Source organism: Perca flavescens, chromosome 13 (assembly GCF_004354835.1).
Source record: "Perca flavescens isolate YP-PL-M2 chromosome 13, PFLA_1.0, whole genome shotgun sequence".
NCBI classification, from domain to species: Eukaryota; Metazoa; Chordata; class Actinopteri; order Perciformes; family Percidae; genus Perca; species Perca flavescens.
Window position 1 is genome coordinate 10104085 of NC_041343.1, and position 24975 is coordinate 10129059.

General features: G+C 40.9%; 1 protein-coding gene across 2 annotated transcripts in view; it reads left to right on the forward strand.

The window, feature by feature from the left end:
• Positions 1-2874: 2874 nt before the first annotated feature.
• flrt1a (fibronectin leucine rich transmembrane protein 1a) overlaps positions 2875-24975 on the forward strand; it is a 69039-nt gene continuing 46938 nt past the window's right edge. For both annotated transcript variants that reach the window (XM_028595804.1, XM_028595802.1), the window contains exon 1: positions 2875-3054. The gene's annotated coding sequence lies outside the window, so the exon portion shown is untranslated. The remainder of the gene's footprint in view (positions 3055-24975) is intronic.

A 24975-nucleotide genomic window follows, 5' to 3' on the forward strand; every position in this document is an offset into this window, starting at 1 on the left:
TATGGTGCCCTACAATACTAAGCTAGTATATCATCATGTTTTAATGTCAAACGTACTTGTGGAAGGCACAGTGAATCTAGAAGCTTACCTGTATCATAGGTAAGCGTATCTTAAAGGGGTGATAGAATGCAAAACCGATTTTACCCTGTCATAGTTGAATAACGACAGTTCGGTGGGTAAATAGGACATACATAGAAGCTCAAAGTCCCACTGACACCCCTTTACTATGAAAATTTCATATTTTGAAACTGCCGCTGAAAACGGGCGAATCCCAACAAAGCTGGAAGTTGACGTCAACCTCCCAAAAACCGGAACCTTTGTCAGCCCATGGGTGTATTAAGAGAACGGTCACGCCCCAACATTTACATAGGCTACACAACTGACCTGAGATCAGGTAGTCTTCTGAATGTAGGTCGCGCAGATCTCTGCTATTCCATTACAAAATTCACTTCTGAAACTTTTTTATGCGAGAAATCAACTATGTAAAGCTCAAATATGGGCCATTTTACGAAAATGGATGGCTAATTGCAAATTTTGTCCGACTGTGTGTCGGAGTTCAGCGCCGGTGCTGCCTGTGTTGTTGCCTCGCCGCCTGGCCTGCCTTCCTTCACACACCCTGGCCTGCTATGAGGTACTTGGAGCTCCGTCACGACTGGCAGCCCACAGCACTCCATACCCGCTCAAAGTCACCGGTTTTAGGATAATGGACTACTAAACGCTGGTGCTCTGACAGAGCTCCAGGGCCTGCAGCTCCCCTCTTCCTGCTAGCTAAATGCCCGGTGTGTGTGAGTGAGAGCACAGTCAGCGAGCTTGTTACACCAGCAATCTGTTACCACAGGTTCCAGTTAATCTTTTAATGTGTGTAATTATAATGTGTTGAGTTATTTAAACAAACGATTGGGGAAATAAACGCCGCTTGTCCGCGAGTCTCATTGATAGAGCCTGCGGCTGGATGTAGCTCTATCAATGAGAGCTAGCTCCTCCTAGAATTCCTCTGAAATTCACAAATATTCATTAACTTGAAATCAGACACCGTTGTTAGCTTTATAAGACCTTTAGGGAGATCTTGTATAAGTGGCGTGATGAAATTCAAACTGTAAATATACGGAAATTACGCCAAAAATGAAGCTAACTATCCGAGATTTGTAGCTAGCGAATTCTGGCAATTTTCAGCCCAACCAATGTTACATACCCCATTACGAGACCTTAAGGAACAGTGTAAAATACCCTATATAATCATTCTATCACCCCTTTGAATGTTGTTGATTTGGCAGGCCCCCTGCAGTGACTCTGAGGACCCCCTAGGGGTCGCGAACCCCCTGTTGAAGATCTGAAATAAGCAGTTGACAGCAGAGAAGAGGCTGCAGGTGTGTCTGCACAAGGCAGCTAGCTCCAGCTTCGGAGAGGTGACACTCCGGTGTGTTTTCCCCACCTAGCTAAATCCTATCCACGGAGGGGCCGCTGTCATTTTAACAAAAGGGTAAACGATATCCTCAGTCAAATCTAGCATCACGTCCATTTTGTGTATGGTTGTTGTGGTTACCATTATTGTAGCCTACCTTGGCACAGTAAAAAAAAATAATAAAAAAGGTTGCATCTACTAATTGAATGCACCTGGCGAGCATGCTAAGTAACCCAAATCAAACACACCCAAACATGGTTATGTTCAGGAAAAGATCATGTTTTGGGTTAAAATAGACCCTTTTAGCCAGAAAGCCCCCGAAGGCTAACTTCGTTTCTCACTGGGTGAACATGGGAGAAGTTTACATTCAGGGCACACTGGATCTGGCTAACAATGCTAAACATGCTCACAGTGGATCCTCCATCAGCGTCCAGTCAGGAACATTAACCTTCAGTGAGGTGTGTGAGGATGTTCTGCTGTTTTTGACAATATAGCCTACTGGTAATCCCAGATGGGACTGCAGAGACTCTTTCAGCTCAAAACATGTGGAATCTGAGAAGCGTAGGGACACAGGGACTGATCAAGTGGACTGGTAACACTGGGACAGGGAGGCTGAGTGGACTGGTTAACACTGGGACAGAGAGGCTGAGTGGACTGGTACTGGGACAGAGAGGCTGAGTGGACTGATACTGGGACAGAGAGGCTGAGTGGACTGGTACTGGGACAGAGAGGCTGAGTGGACTGATACTAGGACAGAGAGGCTGAGTGGACTGGTACTGGGACAGAGCGGCTGAGTGGACTGATACTGGGACAGAGAGGCTGAGTGGACTGGTACTGGGACAGAGAGGCTGAGTGGACTGATACTGGGACAGAGAGGCTGAGTGGACTGGTTAACACTGGGACAGAGAGGCTGAGTGGACTGGTACTGGGACAGAGAGGCTGAGTGGACTGATACTGGGACAGAGAGGCTGAGTGGACTGATACTGGGACAGAGAGGCTGAGTGGACTGGTTAACACTGGGACAGAGAGGCTGAGTGGACTGGTACTGGGACAGAGAGGCTGAGTGGACTGATACTGGGACAGAGAGGCTGAGTGGACTGGTTAACACTGGGACAGAGAGGCTGAGTGGACTGGTACTGGGACAGAGAGGCTGAGTGGACTGATACTGGGACAGAGAGGCTGAGTGGACTGATACTGGGACAGAGAGGCTGAGTGGACTGATACTGGGACAGAGAGGCTGAGTGGACTGGTTAACACTGGGACAGAGAGGCTGAGTGGACTGGTACTGGGACAGAGAGGCTGAGTGGACTGATACTGGGACAGAGAGGCTGAGTGGACTGGTACTGGGACAGAGAGGCTGAGTGGACTGATACTGGGACAGAGAGGCTGAGTGGACTGGTACTGGGACAGAGAGGCTGAGTGGACTGATACTGGGACAGAGAGGCTGAGTGGACTGGTTAACACTGGGACAGAGAGGCTGAGTGGACTGATACTGGGACAGAGAGGCTGAGTGGACTGGTTAACACTGGGACAGAGAGGCTGAGTAGACTGGTATCTTGCTTTGAGAATAAACAAGCTGAGAAGCTGAACCTAAAGCAGACTGAGGAGGACTTATGGTGGAAGAGACCCCCAGAATGCTGTTCAGACAGCAGGTGAGTACAACAACACACTTCCTCAACTGTGTGTGTGTGTGTGTGTGTGTGTGTGTGTGTGTGTGTAAAATGTACAGTCTCCTTGTGCTTTGTGTGTTTGTGGCTGCATTACATAACATACATAACGTCTCTGTGTTGTTGCCTTGGTGATGTTTTATTCTGCTGTTGATTCTATAAGAAGTATCAGGGTTTTATTATTTTTTTTTAATTTATGGGGCTTATTAAGCTTGTTGCACCCGCTGCGGGGCCTATAGCTTGTTGATTGTCTGAGTTTAGTCTTTTTTTCTGGTTAATTGTAGTAAAGCTACGCTAAGGGGCTCTGTAGGAAGGAAATTGCATATTTATAGCCTTTGCACAGGCTGCAAAGTGCTGTCTATTGAAAAGGAATGTATTGTTGGTTCGGACCAAAGGGGTTGTGTTGCTGTGTGTACGTTGACATTGAATGCAATTTATTTTTGTAGCCTAAATACTTTTAATTCAACAGTAGTATCATATATCATCATACTTTCCCTTTTTCATTTTTATATAAGTATTTAATACACAAGTACTTTTACATTAACTTGAGTAAAGTTTCTTTAAAGTAACAGTTCTTTTACTTGAGTACAATATTTTACTCTCTCCATGTCTGGCCTTTAGTCCTAGCTTATTTAGTTCCGTTCGCCAACTTGATTTCGATGTTCTTGAAATTCCTGAGCTTTGTGACTGTCCAAATCTTTAACTATATTTTGTAGTAACAGTATGTTAGGTGGCAGGAACCGGAGAGCGAGTGCAGTGATTTCAACCTCTTTTAACACTGTGTAATAGTTTATTTTCAGTCAAACAATCCCTATTTCCTGCTGATATCTGATCATATGATTGTCCTACACTGCGCTGTATACTGCTAATGTTCCTGCATGTTTTCTACAGTTGTTCTTCACTGTACATGGTACCAAAGATGACCATTCAATTCTCTTTCTTAGTTTCTCTATTCCTAGCAGGGAGCTACAATATCCTATTGTGTGTAATGAGTTTACTGTACCATTAGATGGCTGCTGCGTGATGTCCTGTGTCCGTTGTGTCCTGTTTTATCTGTCCTTTCATCTCATCCTGTGTCAGCTGTTCCTTTTCTCATTTGGTTTCTTCTGTGAAAAGATATGAATGAGTCCCTGTGCTCAATACAAATCAATTGTAAGATACTTTTTTTTTTTTTTTTTTTTTTAAATGGCTAATATTGGATTACTTGATTGTTTTATTAGTCATCTAGCTAAATGATGCGATGCATGACGGTCAGTGGAACAGGATTAGACCGGTTACACTTCCCCACGTGAATGTTTGAAACATTGCTCGGGACAAGACAGCAATTAACAGCACAGGGCACGGGGACACAGCCGACACGGGGCAGGACAGAAAAGGACACCTAATGATACAAGACCTTCATTACACGGGACAAGACACTAAATTACGCCTTCTCGCTATATTACACCCTTTCTCATGTACCGCCAAGCCAGGAGCCTGTAAAAGACAGCGTGAGGCTTTGTGGCCTAAAAGAGAAGCACTGAGCAAAGAATCTGTTGAGCTGAGTGAAACCCCTCTTTGGCCTTTTGTGTTGGATGCAGTTCTTTTTTCTTAAGCAGTGCTTTGAGCTAAATGTTATCAGCACGCTAACATAATAATAACAACCAAAATGACAATGCTGAGATGCTGGTTATTAGCAGGTATAGCATTTACCATGTTCACCATCTTAGGTGCTAAGATTTGCTAATTAGCACTTAACATGAAGTATAGCTGAGGCTGATGGAAATGTCTTGAGTTTTGCAAGTATTTGGTCATAAATGTGTGCGGGATGAAAAGTCATGGAGTTACAAGTCATTAGTAGGGCTGTGCTCGATTGAAGAAATTCTTAGTTGATTAACACTCATTCAATTGTATCGATTAGTTGAGATAATCGACAGATTTGTAAATCTGAGTTTCTCCGCAAAGAGTCATGCAAAAGCACCACTTAATTCTTGTGTTTACCAGATATGTGCTCGTACGTTTGTGGAAATAAGTCATTCAGCATTAAAAAAGCATAAAACGTGACTAATCAACTAAAGAAATCTAAGTTGACTAAGACCAAAATGACCGATTAGTCGACTAATCGACTAAGAGGGAGAAGCCCTAGTCATTAGGGTTCATCCTCTGAGCACCATGAATATCTGTACCAGATTGCAACTCAATCCATGGAATAGTTGTTGAGGTATTTCAGTCTGGACCAAAGTGGTGGACCCACAGACCGGCATTGCCAAGGAGCCACAAAAGGGGATATCATATTGGTGGTGATCACGCATGCGATAACACAAAAGCAAGGAGAAAGCAATAAAACTGATTGGCATGCTTTGCAGCGCGCTCATTGTTCTCTGGCTGCAGATGAATTCCCAGCTCAGCCTCTGGGCTAATCAAACTCTTCGCTTCACGTATTCTACAGAATGTGTGCCGCGGCAAAAGGCCGCTGTTATTGGCATCGCTTACAAACCGCTGCACTTTCTGAAGGGCAAGGGTTTTGTCTCTGCAGGAGGAAGCAAATGTTTGCTCATAAAACTCACACTTTCATACACAACAAGAATGAAAGCCAACAAACCCTTGGGGGGGGAACAGCTCTGTTGGCATTGTAAATCCAAACTGTTTAGATTTTGTAAGGAATTCCACATTAATTAGAAGGTTGAATTAAAGTGTCATCTTAAGCGTAACAGTCACACTTAACACCCATGAAAGTGCCATAAAAGCTGTTATTAGTTTTCTAGTAACAATTTGCAGTCTACCAAAAAATACCTTTGAGATGCGATCCATTCACAGTTGTGGACAACAATATTTTGTAATGTGTTACAATTGTTCGTAGTGTGAGACCTTGCAACTTTAATGAAGCAATGAAATGTAATGTGGCACTAAAACAGGTCTGTAGTGTATATGGGAGGGTTGCTACTCTTGCACAGCTGTCCAGTGTAAGCTTTATGTCAAAAACTGTACACTAAGTGTTTTAACTGATGAGGGTGCTTAATGAAATATTTAACAGGCTATTAAAATATGTGGTTATGTGTCACAAAATGTTGCCCATCAACGACCCACAATGCTCTATTAGTTCCCTCATGAACTCTGACGCTGTCCGTGGTCCTGAGCGCTGCACCATAAATTCCACACCACCGGGGGTCAGTAGGGGGCTTGGCACTGACAGCACAAGAGCCACAGTGAGCAATTGAGAAACGATGGATAACATGAATATAATGTGTCATTGAGTCATTAATCTAATCAATCCCCGGGTGGATGATTTGCACAGAATAAATGTAATATATTGAGCATGACAAAGACAGATCTGGATGGAACACTTGCTCAAAATCATCAATTACAGTTGGTGCAGCTTGGAAGTGACCCAAAAGCTGAGTGCAAATGTTTTCTCCTCCACAAAAGGGGGAAACATTTGCCGGTAGCACCATCAGAGCAGATCACACATACAGATGTGGTCTTAGATTTCTCTATTAAACATGTCAATAGACAAAAAAGGGTTTGACTTGTGTACAGGCTTCACGGGGAAGCAAGGGGCATCAAGACACTATTGACTTGTGTCATATAATGGAAACTGTACAGTACTATTATACTGGTGAAAGGAATAGATTGGAATAGAAGTGATGTTATCAGGGTTATCTTTTGGTCTTGAGACTTCAAATATTAGTTATAGTATAGTTATAAACTGAAAAAATAGCGCATTTAACAGACAGGGAGTTGAGTTGAATTCTGGGAATTTTGAAATTGATGGCCGTGCATTTCAACTTGGAGTTTATGTCATTGTGTTGAAGAGGTTTCATTAACCCGAAGGTCAACGCATTCTCATGGCTTACAGCTTCCTCTAATTAAAGTTAGAAATTAAAAACAACCAGTAAGAGGTTTTCACCTGGCAGTGACAGTTCTCTGTATCGTGGCTGAAAGCACATAGCAATGTTGGTCTTTCCTACAGAGAAATTGCAAAGAAAGTCAAGGTGTCAGTAAGTACAGTATTATTCACCATCAAAAGGCACTTAGAAACTGGGGGGAACTCTGACAGGAAGAGGTCTGGCAGACCCAAAGCCACAACAGAATCAGAAGACAAGTTTCTGAGAGTCAACAGCTTGCGTGATAGGCGGCTCACAGGACAACAGCTTCAAGCACAGCTTAATAGTGGTTGTAATAAGCAAGTCTCAGTTTCAACTGTAAAGAGAAGACTTCGAGCTGCAGGTTTGATAGGTCGAGTTGCAGCAAGAAAGCCATTGCTAAGACATCAGAATAAGAAAAAGAAGCTTGCCTGGGCCAAGAAATATCATCAATGGACTATTGAAGACTGGAAGAAGGTGCTATGGACTGATGAATCAAAATGAAATCTTTGGTTCATCACGCAGGATTTTTATACGCTGTCGAGTAGGCGAAAGGATGGTTCCTCAGTGTGTGACATCAACTGTCAAACATGGAGGAGGAAGCGTGATGGTCTGGGGCTGTTTTGGTGGATCCAGGATCAGTGATTTGTTCAGAGTGAACCTGAACCAAAACGGCTACCACAGCATTTTGCAGCGCCATGCAGTACCCTCTGGTATGCGCCTAGTTGGTCAGGGGTTCATACTACAGCAAGATAATGACCCAAAACATAAGTCCAAGCTATGCCAGAACTACCTTAGGAAAAAAGAACTAATGGTAAGCTTAAAAACATGGAGTGGCCAGCACAGTCACCAGACTTAAACCCCATTGAGCTGGTTTGGGATGAACTGGACAGAAAAGTGAAAGCAAAGCAACATACAAGTGCCACACATTTATGGGAACTTCTGCAACCGAGTTGGGAAGAACTTTCAGAAGAATATTTGATTTCCATTGTAGAAAGAATGCCACGAGTGTGTTCAGCTGTTAGATCTGCCAAAGGGGGCTACTTTGATGAGTCAAAAATTTAGAATACATTTTGGTTTGGTTGATTCCGTGATTTCAAATTTGTTCATTTGTTCTGTTCTTTCATTTGAGAGTACAATAAGACATTGAACTGCATGAATTTCAATAAAAACCTGGAAAAATTTGGGTGTTCTAAAACTTTTGACCAGTAGTGTATATATATTTCTTCAGCAGCATATTTGTTTGCTATATTGACTAGGAAGATAGCAATTGTGCTGAGAAAGGGGGGGAAAAAAAGAGTGCACTTGAGATGCCTTTTATTAATATGTCGACACAATGGGATTTCTGTTATGAGTGTATAAGAGGCCCATAGTAGATAGAAAGATCTTTACTTTAAGTTTGTCTTCGCCTCCACTAGGGCTGCACAATATATTGTTTTTTATGTCATCGCAATATCAACTGACGCAATATACTGTACAAATCGCGAAAGGCTGCGACACATCGCACGAGACACTCAGTGATGTTTTGTGTTAGCTGACAGAAAAAAAGCAGTAGAAAACTGAACTCTAAAATGTAACTCGTTCTTTTATTTAGTGGTTCCAATTTACATTCAATTCAATGTTCAATTTGTTCCATAGAAGAATGTTGGAAATTATTTCCTTTTCATTTGTTTGAAATTCAACACGTCATTGGTTGTATTTTAGAATAACACTGTAACCAGCAGAAAGGCATACGTAAGAAACACTTTAATATCTGTTTATTTATCACAAGTAATATCTTTATCGCGATATTCAACAACGTTAATGCATATCACATATTTTCCTCATATCGTGCAGCCCTAGCCCCCGCCCTCTCCACTCTGTAGTAAAAGAGCCTTCACTAACCGACAGGTTCTCAACACACAGAAACTATGTATTGATTCAGCAGCTAAAAAGGCATTTTCAATTCACATACCTTTTTAAACAGCTTTCCCTGCGCTTTTCACTCCTACCAGTTCCATTAACCTCACCCTGCCCTCTGGCACCCATCACCCCTCTCACTGTCTGTTAACCCTGTCCACTTTATTCTCATCCCATCACTTCTGGTTCAGCTGAGATATGATCATTACTTTTCCGCACACGTCCATCTTTAGGCATGACTGTGCAGTGATACAAATACCAGTGTAATGTGCGTTGTAAAAATGTAAAATCACCGGTGGTAGTATCCACAGGACAGTAACATCCACTTTAACAAGCCTGTTCAGACTGTTATAGATTCAGTTGGCAGCGGTGATGCCGTGTACAAACAAATAATCCAAGTCTGTTAAAAAAAAAGGTAAACATTATTGCAGCATATAAAAAATCCCACCAGAGCTTGAGCAGGGCAAACCTGAAAAGATGACGAGGCAGCTTATACACATGTTGAACATGCCAAACTAAGAACGTGTGGCATGAAAAGAAGGAAGGAAGGAGCAGAACAAAATGAAAGGGGGGACAAATCATGGAGGGTGCACTTGTATGATTTCCTAAGCTTTTGTGTAATATAAATTATGAGGCATATCTCTCTCTGCGGCATTGTTAAGAGCACCTCCTCGGTATCTGATCTGCAGGGCTGTGAGCAGTTTATTAAAAATGGAAGTCATTCTAAATGAGCCCATAATGCTCAACCCTTTCAGGAAATCTTAATGGATCCCAGCCTATCTCTGACAAGGTTAAACGCTTCAGGAGACAGCGAGAAACGTTAACAGACTAGATTATGGAGAGAGATGAATACTAACCAGCACGTAGATTCAGCTGGAACATTAGACAGTGTCATGAATGAGTATGTTTGAACAGCTAAAGAATATGTTGACTGCATACTGTAGCCTTCCTGCTATCGATTCTTCATAACGTCTTACGTCTTGCGCTGAATTATCCAACACAAAACCACATTGAAAATCCTCATACAGCGCCGAAAGCTGAACACACTGCAACTCTTTGTTTTCTTACTTTGCATTACGACACAATTCCTTTTAATTTATTTTTCAGCTCCTACTACATGAGTCCTGTTTCTGTGCGCAACGTAGAGTTTTTCCTGCGATCCTCTACGACGTGTAACGTTAGACAGCCAATCAGCAGCATTATTAGATCTTGTTAGAAGATGCTGCATGCTCATTGGCTCACTGACGCTGATGAGATCTACTCCTTAGGTGTTGAAATCAAGTATTGAATGACGAGGCATTTTTCAATACTCTATACTTTAGAGGCAATTCAGTCGGTGCCTAAAAAGTATTGTATTTGGTACTAGTTGTCAAATTGGTGAAGTTGCTGTGCATTGAGCTCTCAAAGCCAGCTTGTGCATTTCACAGAGCTGCATTTTGAATGTTTTCACTTAAGCAGAAGACTGTTCTCTGCCCAGCATGTTAACTGTACCTCTCAGAGAAGTTGAGCAGCAGTCCAGCCTCTAAAATCAGCTGCCCTGCAGGCCTAATATATTTAATAAATGCACATTAATAAATGCACAAAATCCTGTCGACCAAAGATCATCTGAGCAGCCAGATTGTTGGATTGCCATTCACGAGGTAGAGTTAGTTACGTGAACTATGAAATGTAGATGTTCTACCAGGATGAACTGTCCCTTCTGCCTCTCCTATATGGCCTTCAGATGACACCACTCAGTGGATAAATTCAGCCTCATTAACTCTGAATAACTCAAAGCAGAGCAATGTGTGGTACACCTTTATGACATGAGATTGTTTGAATAATACAGTGTCTTTGTGTGTTTGGCGAGGAGTGCCTTCAAAGTCTTTGGGGTAAGCTGTTCGTATGCATCTTTAATGTCACACGTCCCCATGTATAATGAATAAATATAATCTGGATATGTCCACAGATACCATGGAAACTGTGCTTAAATTAACATCCTGGTATGTAAGCACATCCTCTGAGTCATTTAGGAGCTTATTGTAACTGGAATAAGATCTTGGCTGGGCTTTTTGTGAATGTGATGGTTACATGAAGTCAAAATTGCAGGTCTCACTCATTAATATGTGTGCCCGATATGACATGACTTATTGAACTCTGCTGTGAAACCTATGTAAGTTTACTTTAAATTACAGTAGGGATCTTCAAGTTTCCATTCAGGGCTGCACAATTAAACGCAATTTTATCGCAATATGGACTAGTGCAATATTTGAAAATCACAATATTTGTTACAGGCAAACTATGTGTCAAACCATTCTGAATGCAGAGACATCCCAGCCTACAAATCATATCCTACGGACTAAAGAAAAAAATCTTTGTTTGGTACAGATCTTCGCAAAAAATCACACTATAATCATTTAAATGTTTTTAATTTTAATATTTTTTTTAATGAAAATGAGAATAATGATACAAAATTGATAATTCTTTCCAATATTGTGAATCATATCGCAATTGCAATATCAGTCAAAATAATCCCAATATTTTCCTCATATCGTGCAGCCCTATTTCCATCGATACCAAATATATTCTGAGTTTGGAGGCTAATATGTATGAAATTATGTGAAATTTGATGTAGCCGTAAAACATAGTGTCATGTTTAAACATTTCACTTAAAGAAAGCATCATATAGCTGTAAAGAAATGTTGGGACAAGCAGTTACTGACTATATATGTGATTATATCATACAGTGTGGATGTGTTTTTTCGATAAACATACAGTGAAATTTAAAGGAAAACTCAGATGTTTGTAGGAGACTGTTCCTTTATTCATGAGGGTATCAGACATGGAGGCTGTGAATGGCCAGTCTGCCTTTAAGGACACAGGGCTTTCAAAAGGACAACCTGTCATGCATTATTATGTCTATCTGTGATCTGGGTCAAGCCCTTGTAATGCATGAGTGCATTTACAGGCACACACAAGAGCGATATGCAGCACACAGGGCTGGCATTTCAGAGGAAATACAATCACCTCTATTGTGGACTCTGCGCCGCTCTTATTAACAGTCACTAAATTGCTCTTAGCTGATGTGTATGTGTACAGCAGCTATTGGAGCGCCTACAGCTATCGCTGAAGCCTCACAGCAACGATGCATGCATGGGCCACATTTGTGCTGAAACTGGCACAAGCTTCTGAAGGACAGCATAGTAATCACCAATGAGATGCTGGATACTTTGGATGCAGGAGTAGGTGTGTGTGTGTGTGTGTGTGTGTGTGTGCGCGTGTGTGCGTGTGAGCGCGAGGTGAAGGCTGAGAGAGGGGATACTGCACGATAAGAGAAGAAATCTGTGTTGTGGTATCTTCATTATTAATTTAGTTCTCCTCATGCATTGCCTCACAGTTATTTTCATGAATTGTTTATCACTTGCATAGATAGTACAAACCGATACACACTGCTCACGTGTGACAAACTTTCCCAAATTGAGGATGAAGATGAAGATATATGTTTACTATTCAGTAGCCTCTTTGCTGAGAAACTTGGCAAAGAACAATCAACCTGCACACTCCAGTTCTTTTATACTATGATGAACAAAATAGTGCATTCATAACTGGAAAACAAAAACAAGTTTTTGAAATGCAATTTATTCATTAGGAAACCCTGGGGTAGACCCAAAACACGCTGAAGAGATTATATATTTCAACGCCTTGGGAACTCCTAGGAGGAGCTGGAAATTGTTGCTGGGGAGAGGAACATCGGGATGGAATTCATTTATTCCAATCATCACGCGCACTGTAGTTTTTTTTTTTTTTTTTCTGCTGCTGGAAATACTGAAATACTTTAAGGGCACCAAATGTATATTCATCCACAGCTGAAAATAGTCCCCAACAAATACACTATTTACTCCTGTTTAAGTGATGGCTACTAAAATCTACACTGACCAATAATTCTAACCAGCACATAGATTCAGCTGGAACATTAGACACTGTCATGAATGAATTCAGATAGTATGTTTGAACAGCTAAAGAATGTGTTGACTGCATACTGTAGCCATCATGCTATCGACGTAAGACGTAAGATCCAACACAAAACCACATTGAAACTCCTCGTACAGCTCCGAAAGCTGAACACACTGCAACTCTTTGTTTTCTTACTTTGCAGCGTGTTTTTGTAGATGTTGTGCGTGTGTTGTCAATAGGGCTGGGTATCGTTCAAAAAATTTTGATACCGGTTCCTCAACGATACTTTTTTTGATACCAATTTTATAAAACAAAAAGAAATTACTACGTGAGCCCTGTCTCCGTGCGCAACGTAGAGTTTTTCCTGCGATGCACTACAACGTGTAACGTAAGACAGCCAATCACCAGCGTTATTAGATCTTGTTAGAAGATGCTGTATGCTCATTGGATCACTGACGCTGATGAGATCTACTCCTTAGGTATTGAATATATACTGTATATATACAGTGTGTGTGTGTGTGTGTGTGTGTGTGTATAATGTCAAACCTTTCTCATTTTTCCCACCATATATATATATATATATATATATATATATATATATATATATATATATATATATATATATATAAGGTTTGACAGAAAATGAATGACAGCAACATCCAGAGCTGTTCTCACATCTTGGCATGAAGCCATCTACTGCACCAGGGAGGGGGGCGCAGCTCTGACCTCCTTGCAAACTCTGAAGCTTTTCTGCCTCCTTCTGTCATAAAACCATTTGACGTAGGCTAGTGGGAAATAAAAGACTGTATTGCACTTGAGACTCACTGCCTACATGCATAGCAGATCACTGGATCGATAGCTGCCCTCAGTTTCTCCCGCTGGTAGCTCCCGCTGGGAGAGCGAGTGCTGGCACTGGAACTGCTCCCTCAAATAACACAGTTTAAAGGTTCCTAACATGTCCATAGCCCACAACACTTTCACTGTTAAATTACAGATAACAATATTGCTATACATGTAGGCGGCGAGCTACATAGGCCTACCGTTGAAAGGTCTGGATGTGTAGAATATGAATCTGAATGTTAACATTTAAAATTGTGGGTTGCACTACCTGTTTTAGCCCTGTCCCTGTGAATAGGGAAACCCTAAAAAACGATTTTAAGCGATTTTAACACATCAGGATGGTCCTAGTCAATCATAAAAGCTTTTAGGTGACCCATTACACACTCAAACTTCACATATGATGACATAGGTCAAATATCTACCATGCTGCTTATTGGTAGGTGTCTAAAATTAACATAGGTAAGGCCTTATATTGATAGCCCATTTCATGTATAGGCCACGACCTAGATATGCCTATCATGCACCCCCAACCTCCTTTCCTAACAATAGCATGCTTTTTTGAAAAGTCTGAGTCTGTAGAATATGAATCTGAATGTTAACATTGAATTTTTTTTGGATACACTACCTGTTTTAGTCCTGTGAATAGGGAAACCCTAAAAAACGATTTTAAGTCGAGATTGTCCTGGTCAATCAGAACAGCTTTTAGGTGACCCATTACACACTCAAACTTCACATATGATGACTTAGGTCAAAGGGCACCCTATACTGCTTCCTGGTAAGTGACTCAAATTAATATAGTTAAGGCCTAATGTTGATTTAATGAGCCTATTTCCTTTTGAGTTTGAGTGTCATGTTACACCTGACATATGTATGAAAGATGCATGTATTTTATTGATTGCCTATGCATTGTATTTGCTGTTCAGTTATTGCCAACCACTTTGCTTAAGGCTAGCGCTACTTCATAAATTCTAAGGTGGAGGGGACGGGGGGGGACGGGGGGGTGTGTGGCCTTGACCAACTGCCACTTTGCTCGTTTGAAAGCCATGATGTCTCTCTCTCCCTCATGGGTGGGCCAAATTCTCTGGGCGGGCAAAGCAGAGAAAGGGGAGGTAACCTTGCTCCTTATGACCTCATAAGGAGAAGATTCCAGATCGGCCCATCTGAGCTTTCATTTTCTCAAAGGCAGAGCAGGATACCCAGGGCTCGGTTTACACCTATCGCCATTTCTAGCCACTGTGGGACCATAGGCAGGCTGGGGGAATGCATATTAATGTTAAAAAACCTCATAAAGTGAAATTTTCATGCCATGGGACCTTTTAAACCAATCACAATCGTCTTGGGCGGCACTAAGCCCCAGACACAATGACGGTGCCTCTGCTATATAGCCACGGGAAGGAACTTGTTTTGGTGGAACATGTGTACATTCAAAAGTTGTTTTAGTTGTGCAACAGAAAACTCAGATTCAACAGACAGTCTACCTAGCTGTCTGGATTTACCCTGCAGAGATCTGAGGAGCAGATAATCATAGTCCTCATAAATCCACCGCAGTTTAGAATGCCAACACAATAAAGTGGAACGTGAAAGACATCCAGCCAAAAATTAGGGACATCCGGCGGAATTTCAGGCGGCACCTCAACAAAACCCCGCAAATGAAACGTCCTCGATATAGACTATTCTTGACCAAAGGCCAAAGAGTAAGGCAAGGCAAGGCAGCTTTATTTATATAGCACATTTCAGCAACAGGGCAATTCAAAGTGCTTTACATGAAACATTAAAGAGCAGTTAGAAAACAATTAAAAAACAATAATAAACAAATTAAAAACATTAAAAGACAAGAATAAAATTTATAGTGCAGTATAAGAATAAAAGTTACAGTGCAGTATAAGAAATTAAAGTTAATAAAATAGATTATTTAAAGAAAAGCAACATCAAAAAGATAGGTCTTTAGCTTAGATTTAAAAGAACTGAGAGTTGCAGCGGACCTACAGGTTTCTGGGAGTTTGTTCCAGATATGTGGAGCATAAAAACTGAACGCTGCTTCCCCCTGTTTAGTTCTGACTCTGGGGACAACAAGTAGACCTGTCCCAGACCACCTGAGAGGTCTAGGTGGGTCATAATGTAGTAACAGATCAGAAATGTATTTTGGCCCTAAACCGTTTAGTGATTTATAAACCAGTAGAAGTATTTTGAAATCAATTCTTTGAGGCACTGGAAGCCAGTGTAGAGACTTCAGTACTGGAGTGATGTGATCCACTTTCTTGGTCTTAGTGAGGACTCGAGCAGCAGCGTTTTGAATCAGCTGCAGTTGTCTGATTGATTTTTTAGGGAGACCTGTAAAGACACCGTTACAGTAGTCAAGTCTACTGAAGATAAAAGCATGGACAAGTTTTTCCAGATCCTGCTGAGACATAAGGCCTTTAACCCTTGATATATTTTTAAGGTGATAATAGGCTGATTTTTTAATTATGTTAATGTGGCTTTTAAAATTTAGGTCTGAGTCCATGACTACACCAAGATTTCTTGCTTTGTCTGTTGTTTTTAACATTGTCGTTTGAAGCTGAGCGCTGACTTTCAATCGCTCCTCTTTTGCTCCAAAAACAACCACCTCCTCTTTTTTTTTCTTCATTTAATTTAAGAAAGTTCTGGCACATCCAATCATTAATCTGTTCAATGCACATATTTAATTGTTGTATTGGGCTATAGTTCCCTGGGGATAAGGTTATGTAAATTTGTGTGTCATCCGCATAACTATGGTAACTTATTTTGTTGTTTTCCATAATCTGAGACAGTGGAAGCATGTAGATGTTGAACAGAAGAGGCCCCAGAACTGAGCCTTGGGGAACTCCGCACGTCATATTTGTATGTTCAGATGTATAATTACCTATAGACACAAAGTAGTCCCTATTCTTTAAATAGGATTCAAACCACTTTAGTACTGAGCCAGAAAGACCAACCCAGTTTTCCAATCGGTCAAGCAATATGTCATGGTCTATCGTATCAAATGCAGCACTGAGATCAAGTAATACTAAGACTGAAATTTTGCCACTATCTGTGTTTAAGTGGATGTCATTAAAGACTTTAACAAGAGCCGCCTCGGTGCTGTGGTGTGGTCGAAAACCCTGACTGGAAGGCATCAAAACTGTTGTTTAGCGATAAGAAAAGGTTGAGTTGTTGAAAAACCACTTTTTCTATGATTTTACTTAAAAATGGAAGGTTTGATATTGGCCTATAGTTGCTCATTAGTGTTGTGTCTAGATTGTTCTTTTTTAGGAGTGGCTTGATGACTGCAGTTTTCAGGGCCTGTGGGAAGATACCTGAGAGCAGAGATGTGTTTACAATCTGTAGAAGATCAGAAGCCAAACAATTCGCAACATTTTTGAAAACACCCGTTGGTAGAATATCAAGGCAACAGGAGGAGGTTTTCAGATGTTGTATTATGTCCTCCAGGTTTTTAAGGTTGATCGTATGAAATTGTGTCATGTTGGAATTTGTTTTGCGTGCACACTGTGACAACACATATCTTGTACTTGATATGGAAGCACTGACTGTTTGTCTAATTTTCTGAATTTTGTCTGTGAAGAAGGAGGCAAAGTCATTGCAAGCCTTGGTAGACAACAGTTCAGATGCTATTGGTACTGGAGGGTTTGTTAATCTATCAACAGTAGCAAACAAAGCACGTGAATTATTATTGTTTCTGGCAATAATGTCAGAGAAAAAGGACCGCCTTGCATTCCTTAGTTCCATATTATAAATGCGAAGTCTCTCTTTATAAGTGTTATAATGGACTTGGAGACTTGTTTTGGTGGAACATGTGTACATTCAAAAGTTGTTTTAGTTGTGCAACAGAAAACTCAGATTCAACAGACAGTCTACCTAGCTGTCTGGATTTACCCTACAGAGATCTGAGGAGCAGATAACCATAGTCCTCATAAATCCACCGCAGTTTAGAATGCCAACACAATAAAGTGGAACGTGAAGGACATCCAGCCAAAAATTAGGGACATCCGGCGGAATTTCAGGCGGCACCTCAACAAAACCCCGCAAATGAAACGTCCTCGATATAGACTATTCTTGACCAAAGGCCAAAGAGTAGGTGTAGAGCACTTGAGCACTTAAACAAGTTAAAGAACAGGTTTACAGGAGATGAAAAGTACAACACAGCCACATTAAGATTTACAAATACTGTGTAAAGTGTCATGTAGGTACTTTTTTTACACCATGGCACCCACTGCTATAATTATTATGAGTCATATTTCTGTATTTCTGTATCTCTCTCGCTCTCTCTCTCTCTTCACCATTGTCGCACCAAATGATTGCTCTTGGGGGGGAATTGTTAGGTCTCTGTAAATTATAGAGTGTTGTCTAGGCCTACTAACTCTGTAAAGTGTCCCTAGATAACTTTTGTTATGATTTTACAAAAATTGAATTGAATTAATAGGTGTAGGCCAACCCTCAATCACCCAGAGAAACAGCCAACAGGTACTCTCCAGATTTACGGATACATATTTAACTTAAAATAAATAATGACATTTGATGACAAAAACATTTAATAGCCCAACGTGTTACATGTATTTCATTTCACTTTCTTCAAAATGAAAATGAGCATATAGTATTTAAGGTTCACTAGGACAAAGAAGCAAAACAAAATAAAAGGTTGCATGTGTTTTAATGGTACATTGATGTGGTCCGACTGCACTGACAGCTTGCTTCTTTTAATGCATAGCAGGTACGACAGTGCCACATCGCACACATATGATATTGGGAACACGCAACACCACAGTGAATGCAGACAATGGTGAATATCTGTCTTCCACCAGCAGCCCAAACCTGCCTGTTAGCTGAGTAGCGCTGCATCTGGTTGTTGTTTTGTATGTTGCTTCTGATTGCGTCCAGTCGGACTGGGCTGAGAGGTATCAGCCTTTCTCTGAGCTCTGTTTCCAGTGGCAGTCTTTCCTTCGCTTTCTCTGACAGTCACTATTTCTTTTTAATGCTGAGCTGCTCAGAAACTCCCGAGCCAGAAAGCGCTTTGTGTTACTATGACAACCGGCAACCGTGGGTTGTCATGGCTTTAGCTGCGGCATAACTGCATATTAAACAGTTCTCAATACGGTGATTTTCATATTTATTGTTCCGATATGTTTGAGAACATTAAACGTAGTTTGCGTGAATGTAAATGTTTTTTTTTTGTGGTGAAACGTAATCAAAAATGCATAATAAATGAACAATGATATGATAAATCTTGGGGCGCCCTTGGTCCATCCTTAAGGCACCCCAGGGCGCTGCGGCACCCAATTTGGGAGCCACTGATGTGGAAACTGGAAGCACTGGCTTTAGTTCTGAACTGGAAGAGACGCTCTAACTGGAATTTAGAGTTAACAAACAAACATGCCTGTAGGGGAGCAATCAACCAAATAAGCAGCTGTGTGCTTTTTTAAAACTAATAATTCAGTTTTATGTTTACATTCCATTTGTTATGAGAGTTTTGTGTATAAACGTAGCCTACGACTGCTCTCTCTCCTCTCTATGATGGGACACGCTGTGATACACACTGTATCTATGTTGTCCATGTGAGGAAGTACTGGTGATGTATGAAGAGAGAGGATTTCCTCTTAACACTCACTCACCCCCCCCCCCCAACAATATGCATCTGTGGTGATTTTGTCTCCCTTCCCTGCCTTCAGTATTTCCGTCCCGTATGTTGTTGGACAGAGTAAGTCTGCTCAGTGGTGTGGAAAATTACATCATTAATTGGGAATCCTCAACAAGGAATCTTTGATAAGTAATTTAGCGGGTCTTCAGCGGTTGTGGGGGATGAGCTTCATGCTGAGAATAACTCACCCTCTATAATCTATTAAAGAATAAGGCTGCCAATATTATATACAGTATTTTTGTTATATATGTTGTTCATGAAATCCCATTAAAAAACAACGCCTTAGTCTGTCTCACACTGCTTTCCGATTTAAATAGTGTATTTGTTAGGGACTATTTTCCGCAGCGGATTAATACACATTTGATGCACTTGTGAGTATTTCCAGCAGCAAGACGGTGTATGTTGGGATTGACTCAGAAAACTAAAGTACCTAACTAGCATCACCAGACTTTTTCGAAAACGTGTATTAGTCTAGAACCTCTTAGTTAATTTTTGATTTCTAAGGGGCGTTATCAACGACTTGCCTTTGCACGTAATTGAATTGAATAGACCTACAACCAGTCAGAGCAACAAAACAGTGTAGCTCTGAGGGACATGCAAGTTGGGGCGGTGCTCGTTTTAAAGCAGGAAAAACATGACCGCCTGATCACAAACTTTTTGAAATTACACAAACATTTTAGGCGAGAAATAGACAATACAGTAACAGAATCTTGATTCAAATTTCTTGATGTTTTTTTTTGTTTAATGTGAGGGAACCAGACATATCTGCCAGAGCAAATGAAACATGAGCTGGTAGATTTATCTGGTTTACAGGCCCATATTTATGGTTACGAAGAAACATCGTACTAAACAGTGTAGCTCACTGATTAATAGTTTTATTTAATAGCCATAGAGCTCTATGGCACAGAGGAATAACATTTATTATTAGGCTTCAACTACCAAACAATATTTGTTACCAGCAATGTCAAGTCATTGCTGGTTGGGATTTGTTGAAAATAAGAAAAAAACAAAATATCTACAGCCTTATTACCACTGCTGACCCTCCACAGTGGGTATTGCTGTGCCCAAACACCTCTTTAACCCTGAGTGTTTCTTCTCTTCCTCTCCACCCTGCTCGTCCTGCTGCGCCAGCCTGCTCTGTGTGCCAAGAATGCTTCACATCTGCCTCTGCAGGGTCAAATGATGACTGCGATGTGGATTAAAGAATGTGCGCCTCTGTAAATATTTGGTTGTGCCTTGGTGAGTCCTGTGGGTAAATGCCACTCTGTATGGCAAAATACCAGAAGGGCAGACTCCAACCTTCCCCCGCAGGAAGGGGATCCAAGGAATATTTAGTGAAGTAGGAGAAACAAGGTCGTAATAGATGAGACCAACATCACTTTTATGAATATATATTAAATTACCCACAAGGACAAACACAACATTCCAAGCAGTTGGGTTCATTAGTCAGCAGGTCATGTCATTTAAGTTGAATTTGACAGCTGCTTTGGGTTTAATTGAGTGGTCAGACTCATTTCATCCGGTCAAAATGACTGTTATCAATGCTGTAATAGATCACTACCCTTTGCGGTATACAGTAGTTAGATTGGTTTGTAGATTGCATGAATACGAAAAAAGGATATTAAAGTCTAAAATGAACATTTTACTCGTCCCTTCCTTCCACGCCTGTTTATCACCATTTTCTTTCTCCAGCCATAAGACTGATTTCTTTTTCCTCCTTTTTCCTCCTGTGTGTTGAGTACTGATTGACATGGTTTGCCCATCTATTGCTTATTTTATGTCTAATGTATACAAAAAGCAGCCGGATGAATGGTTTAAAGGGAGAATGAACATTGAAATTGTCTATGTAAATGGCGAAGCGGGAGACATGATTGCGTTAGTACGTAGTTTGAGGCCCCATAGAAAGGTGATGTGGTTGGAAAGCTGACATTGTTATGCTTCCCACAAAACCCATTTACTTTCACATGACTGTGAAATGTCCTGCCTTCATAAGCAGTCCTTTTGAGCGTTACATGCTTTTCTCAGTTTTATCTCACTGTTTAAAATTGGATGATGTGACAGGTAGGGAAAGTTCAGCTTCACTTCTTTAATCTTTATATTGTAGCAATTCTGAATATGTAAATGTGTTTCAGATGAAGAAAGCTGTGAGCCATTTATAGGAAAAGCCCACTGGTGCAGGCTTCACACACTGTACGCTAAATTTATTATCCACAAATTATTCTGTAATTGTGTTTTATGAGGTACTTGTATTAGATCTTGAGGGGTTTTGTGGAAATGTACTGCAATGATTTATACCTTTTTTATTTATTTTTTTCGGTTCCTTGGTTTACCTGAAAGGGTGTGAAGAAATCAAGAAACACACACCATCCAAAATGTTGATCTATCTCCCTCTCTATAGTGTTTTTGGTGCTGCTGTGGTATCTAATGTTTCCATTCAATACCGACATCACACTTGAGAACCGACTTAAGTCATGGAATTGGGATTCTCATCGGATGAACAATCGGTAATGCCTCTGCCCTGAAATGAGAAAGTAATGGCTGCAGTGTGTTTGTCCCGGTAGAATTAATTTCTATATCACGTGACAAATAGCATCTTAAATAGTCATGTACAATGATTCCTTTAAACTGGTGGAAATATTTTGGTGACATAAGTCATGTTGTAGAAAATGTTATTGGTTATGCAAAGGTTTTGTCTTTGCATCTGGGGCTGTTGGAGACGATGTATATATGATATTTTGATCATATGAAAGTTGTATGCCGTGTACAGACCGCCGGTGACAAAGCCACAGGCTGCAAGTCATTTTGAATGGAAGCCGGTGACATGAAGCTACAAACGCCTGACACTTGTCGCAGTGTGATGGGCGTGACACGCTAGAAATCAATGCTGAGCTGGCCTCAACCTTGTTTAGTGCTCCAATGACGAGATGAAGCGTCAACCAATCATGTTTTGGTCTGACCATCTCCGGTCACCTGCTCTTTCCTCACAGCTCCTGTTCTGTTCCGTCGGAAAAAATGGAAGAAAAACATATTCTCGCGTTTAGCCAGTTCCCAGTGCTATTTGTTTTTACTTTTTTTTATTTTTTACCGCGACATTAACTTCAAAAACACAGTAGAACGAATAGGTAACGTATATTTTTTTAACACACAATGGCTAGCTGTGATACAGTATTATTTAGCTAAATTAGCTGTTCTATGTAAACAAGCCCATGACGATAAACTACGTCAACGAGCAACACCACAACGGCAACAATATAGCGGTCCACTCTTGGCCATTTTGTAGCTTTGTAGTGTGACCATACGGTTAAAAGAAGTTTTTTTAAATCAGCTTTCTTACACTTGCACTAATTTTCTGCCAGTGTTGTTTCTTCTGTGCTCGTTTTCTCACTGGTTGGAAGTGGGCGGGAAACATGTGATGTCACTTATTTGTGTGCACCAATCAGGTTTTAGCAATACTAGAATCAGACTGATTTGACTGATCTGATCAAACCACACCCACACAGTCCTGAAGAAACAGATTAGCTCATTTTGTCATTAAACTCTTGATAGATAATACAGTACCTAAGGATATTTTTTCCCAAAACTTTAACTAAATTGTTAAAGTCTGGCAGTGATATACTGTAGGAGTGTAAGGCTATGTCTGTTTTAAGCCAGTAAGGTTTAAATTGGAGAGTAAGATATTGTATTCTTTATACTCTGCCTCTTGCAGTAATTGTGGTTAAATAAGTAGTATTGTATTCTATAGCTTCAAAATATTTTACTGCAAATTGCCTACTAAGAGCCAGACTATTTGTTCTTTTTAGCCTAGTCTCTCTCTTTTTTTTTTTTTTTAGGCGTTCAGCCTTTTTTTAATGGAAAAGGCAGCTAGATATGAACAGGAAGAGAAGGGGAAGACATGCAGGAAATCGTCACAGGGCGGACTCGAACCTTGGACCTTCTGTGTCGAGGCATACACCTCTCTATATGTGCGCCTGCTCTACTAACAGAGCTAACCCGGCCACTTTGCCTAGTCTCTTTAAAAGTAGGATGACATTCTACAAGTTTCTAGCCAGACTCACACCAGGTCACAGCTACATGTTGTGTGTTCACCACTGGCTCATCAGGACGACCCAGTGCTATCATTTAGTCGTAATTAAGGAAGAGACTTGCCAGATGAGACAACTCTTTGCCAATTTTATGTGGTTTAACCTATGACATGTGTGACTAGTGACAGATGCAGCTTATTTACTAAAGTGCACATGATCATTTTCATGTGTTTGTGTGTCTGCTTTTCGGTTAGCTCTCTTTTCCCTGCGGTGACAGAACTGGGGCTACACACAACATCACGTCAACTACTCATTCGTGGTTGATCATTGGTGGAGTCAGCTTCATGCTCCCAGTCAACACAGCAATCAGTGTCTATGTTTCCTGTAAATCTAATATCTGCATGTCCCCATCTGCACTACAGTCGCCTCTGAAGCAGCCCCACTCCGCTGTGCATAATAGATCTTCTTTCTCCCTCTTGCACTCAAAATTCCTTGTTTCATTAATTAAGGTTTCTCTATTGTAAATTATCATTCTAGCCACACAGATTTGTTACATTCATTGTCAGGCCCCTGTAGCTTTGACTCTTGCACTCCTAATGGTCTTATTAATGCTTGGCTGTAATTTAAGTTTATTCTAGCATTACACTAAATGCAATTTGCCTTCTGTATGAGAACTTAAGCTAAATGAGTAAATGTTAATCAGGTTCGTCCAATTTAGAGGAGCCTTTGGTGTTTGTTTTCTGCATGACGATGGAGAATAGTTGAATGGAGAAGAGGATACAGTCCAGGAAGATGACACTGATTTAGTATCTCTACCAATGTAAAAGTCTTTAAGCAGACACAATTGCTTTCTTGATCTTAAAGATTTCAATGACGGCCCTTAATGCAAAGATTTAGTCCATGCTTTCTTTTCCATTCTGACTTGTTCCTGTTTCAAATTGCTATTACCAGCTGCATCAATACTGCACTTTCTTGCTGGGGATGGAGAGGCGTGTTTCCACACCAGCCGCTACAGTTCAGCAGGCTGTTTTTCTTGGGTATCTTGACTTGTCTTTTGGTGTGGTCATTAAGATTTTCTACCTTGCCTCACATGGTTTTCAAAAAGTCAATAAGAACCTTTGTAGCTGTTCTGAGGCGGCAGTGTGAATGTAATCAATGTCCGTTTTCTCACCGGTGTTCACAGCTTTAGACGGACTTAAAAGTTAAGAAAACACAGGAACTAGTGCACCTTTAGCCTGAAAAGACTCCCTGTTTGCGGTGAATCGAACCTTAAACAGGCTGAAAACCTGTTAACAAGGAGAGAAGTGCCACCCATTGGTAAGGGGGATTTATTACCCAGTCAGGGTGTTGATTAAATGACAGTAAAGACAAACTAAACAACCCTTCACTCCTCGGCTTTGCATGGTTTACAGCCTGACCTGACATAAATATCACTGTCGGCTCGCCGCTGAAGCTTCTTATAAAAGAGCGGGATGAACACCGCAAAGGTTTTTTTTAGCTGTGAATAACACAGTAATGATCGTCTTTTTTGGTTTGCATTTCCTCCATTATAGAGCAAGCTACAATACCACCATAGATTGAAAAAACAACTTAAATGTGCAGTAAAACCAATGGTGATGTCTTTAACATGGGCCAAAGCCTTGTAGATGTTGTAGTCAACTGTATTCTCTAATATAACGCCCATATGCTCCTTCTCTTTCCCCCTTGTTCTCACTATCTG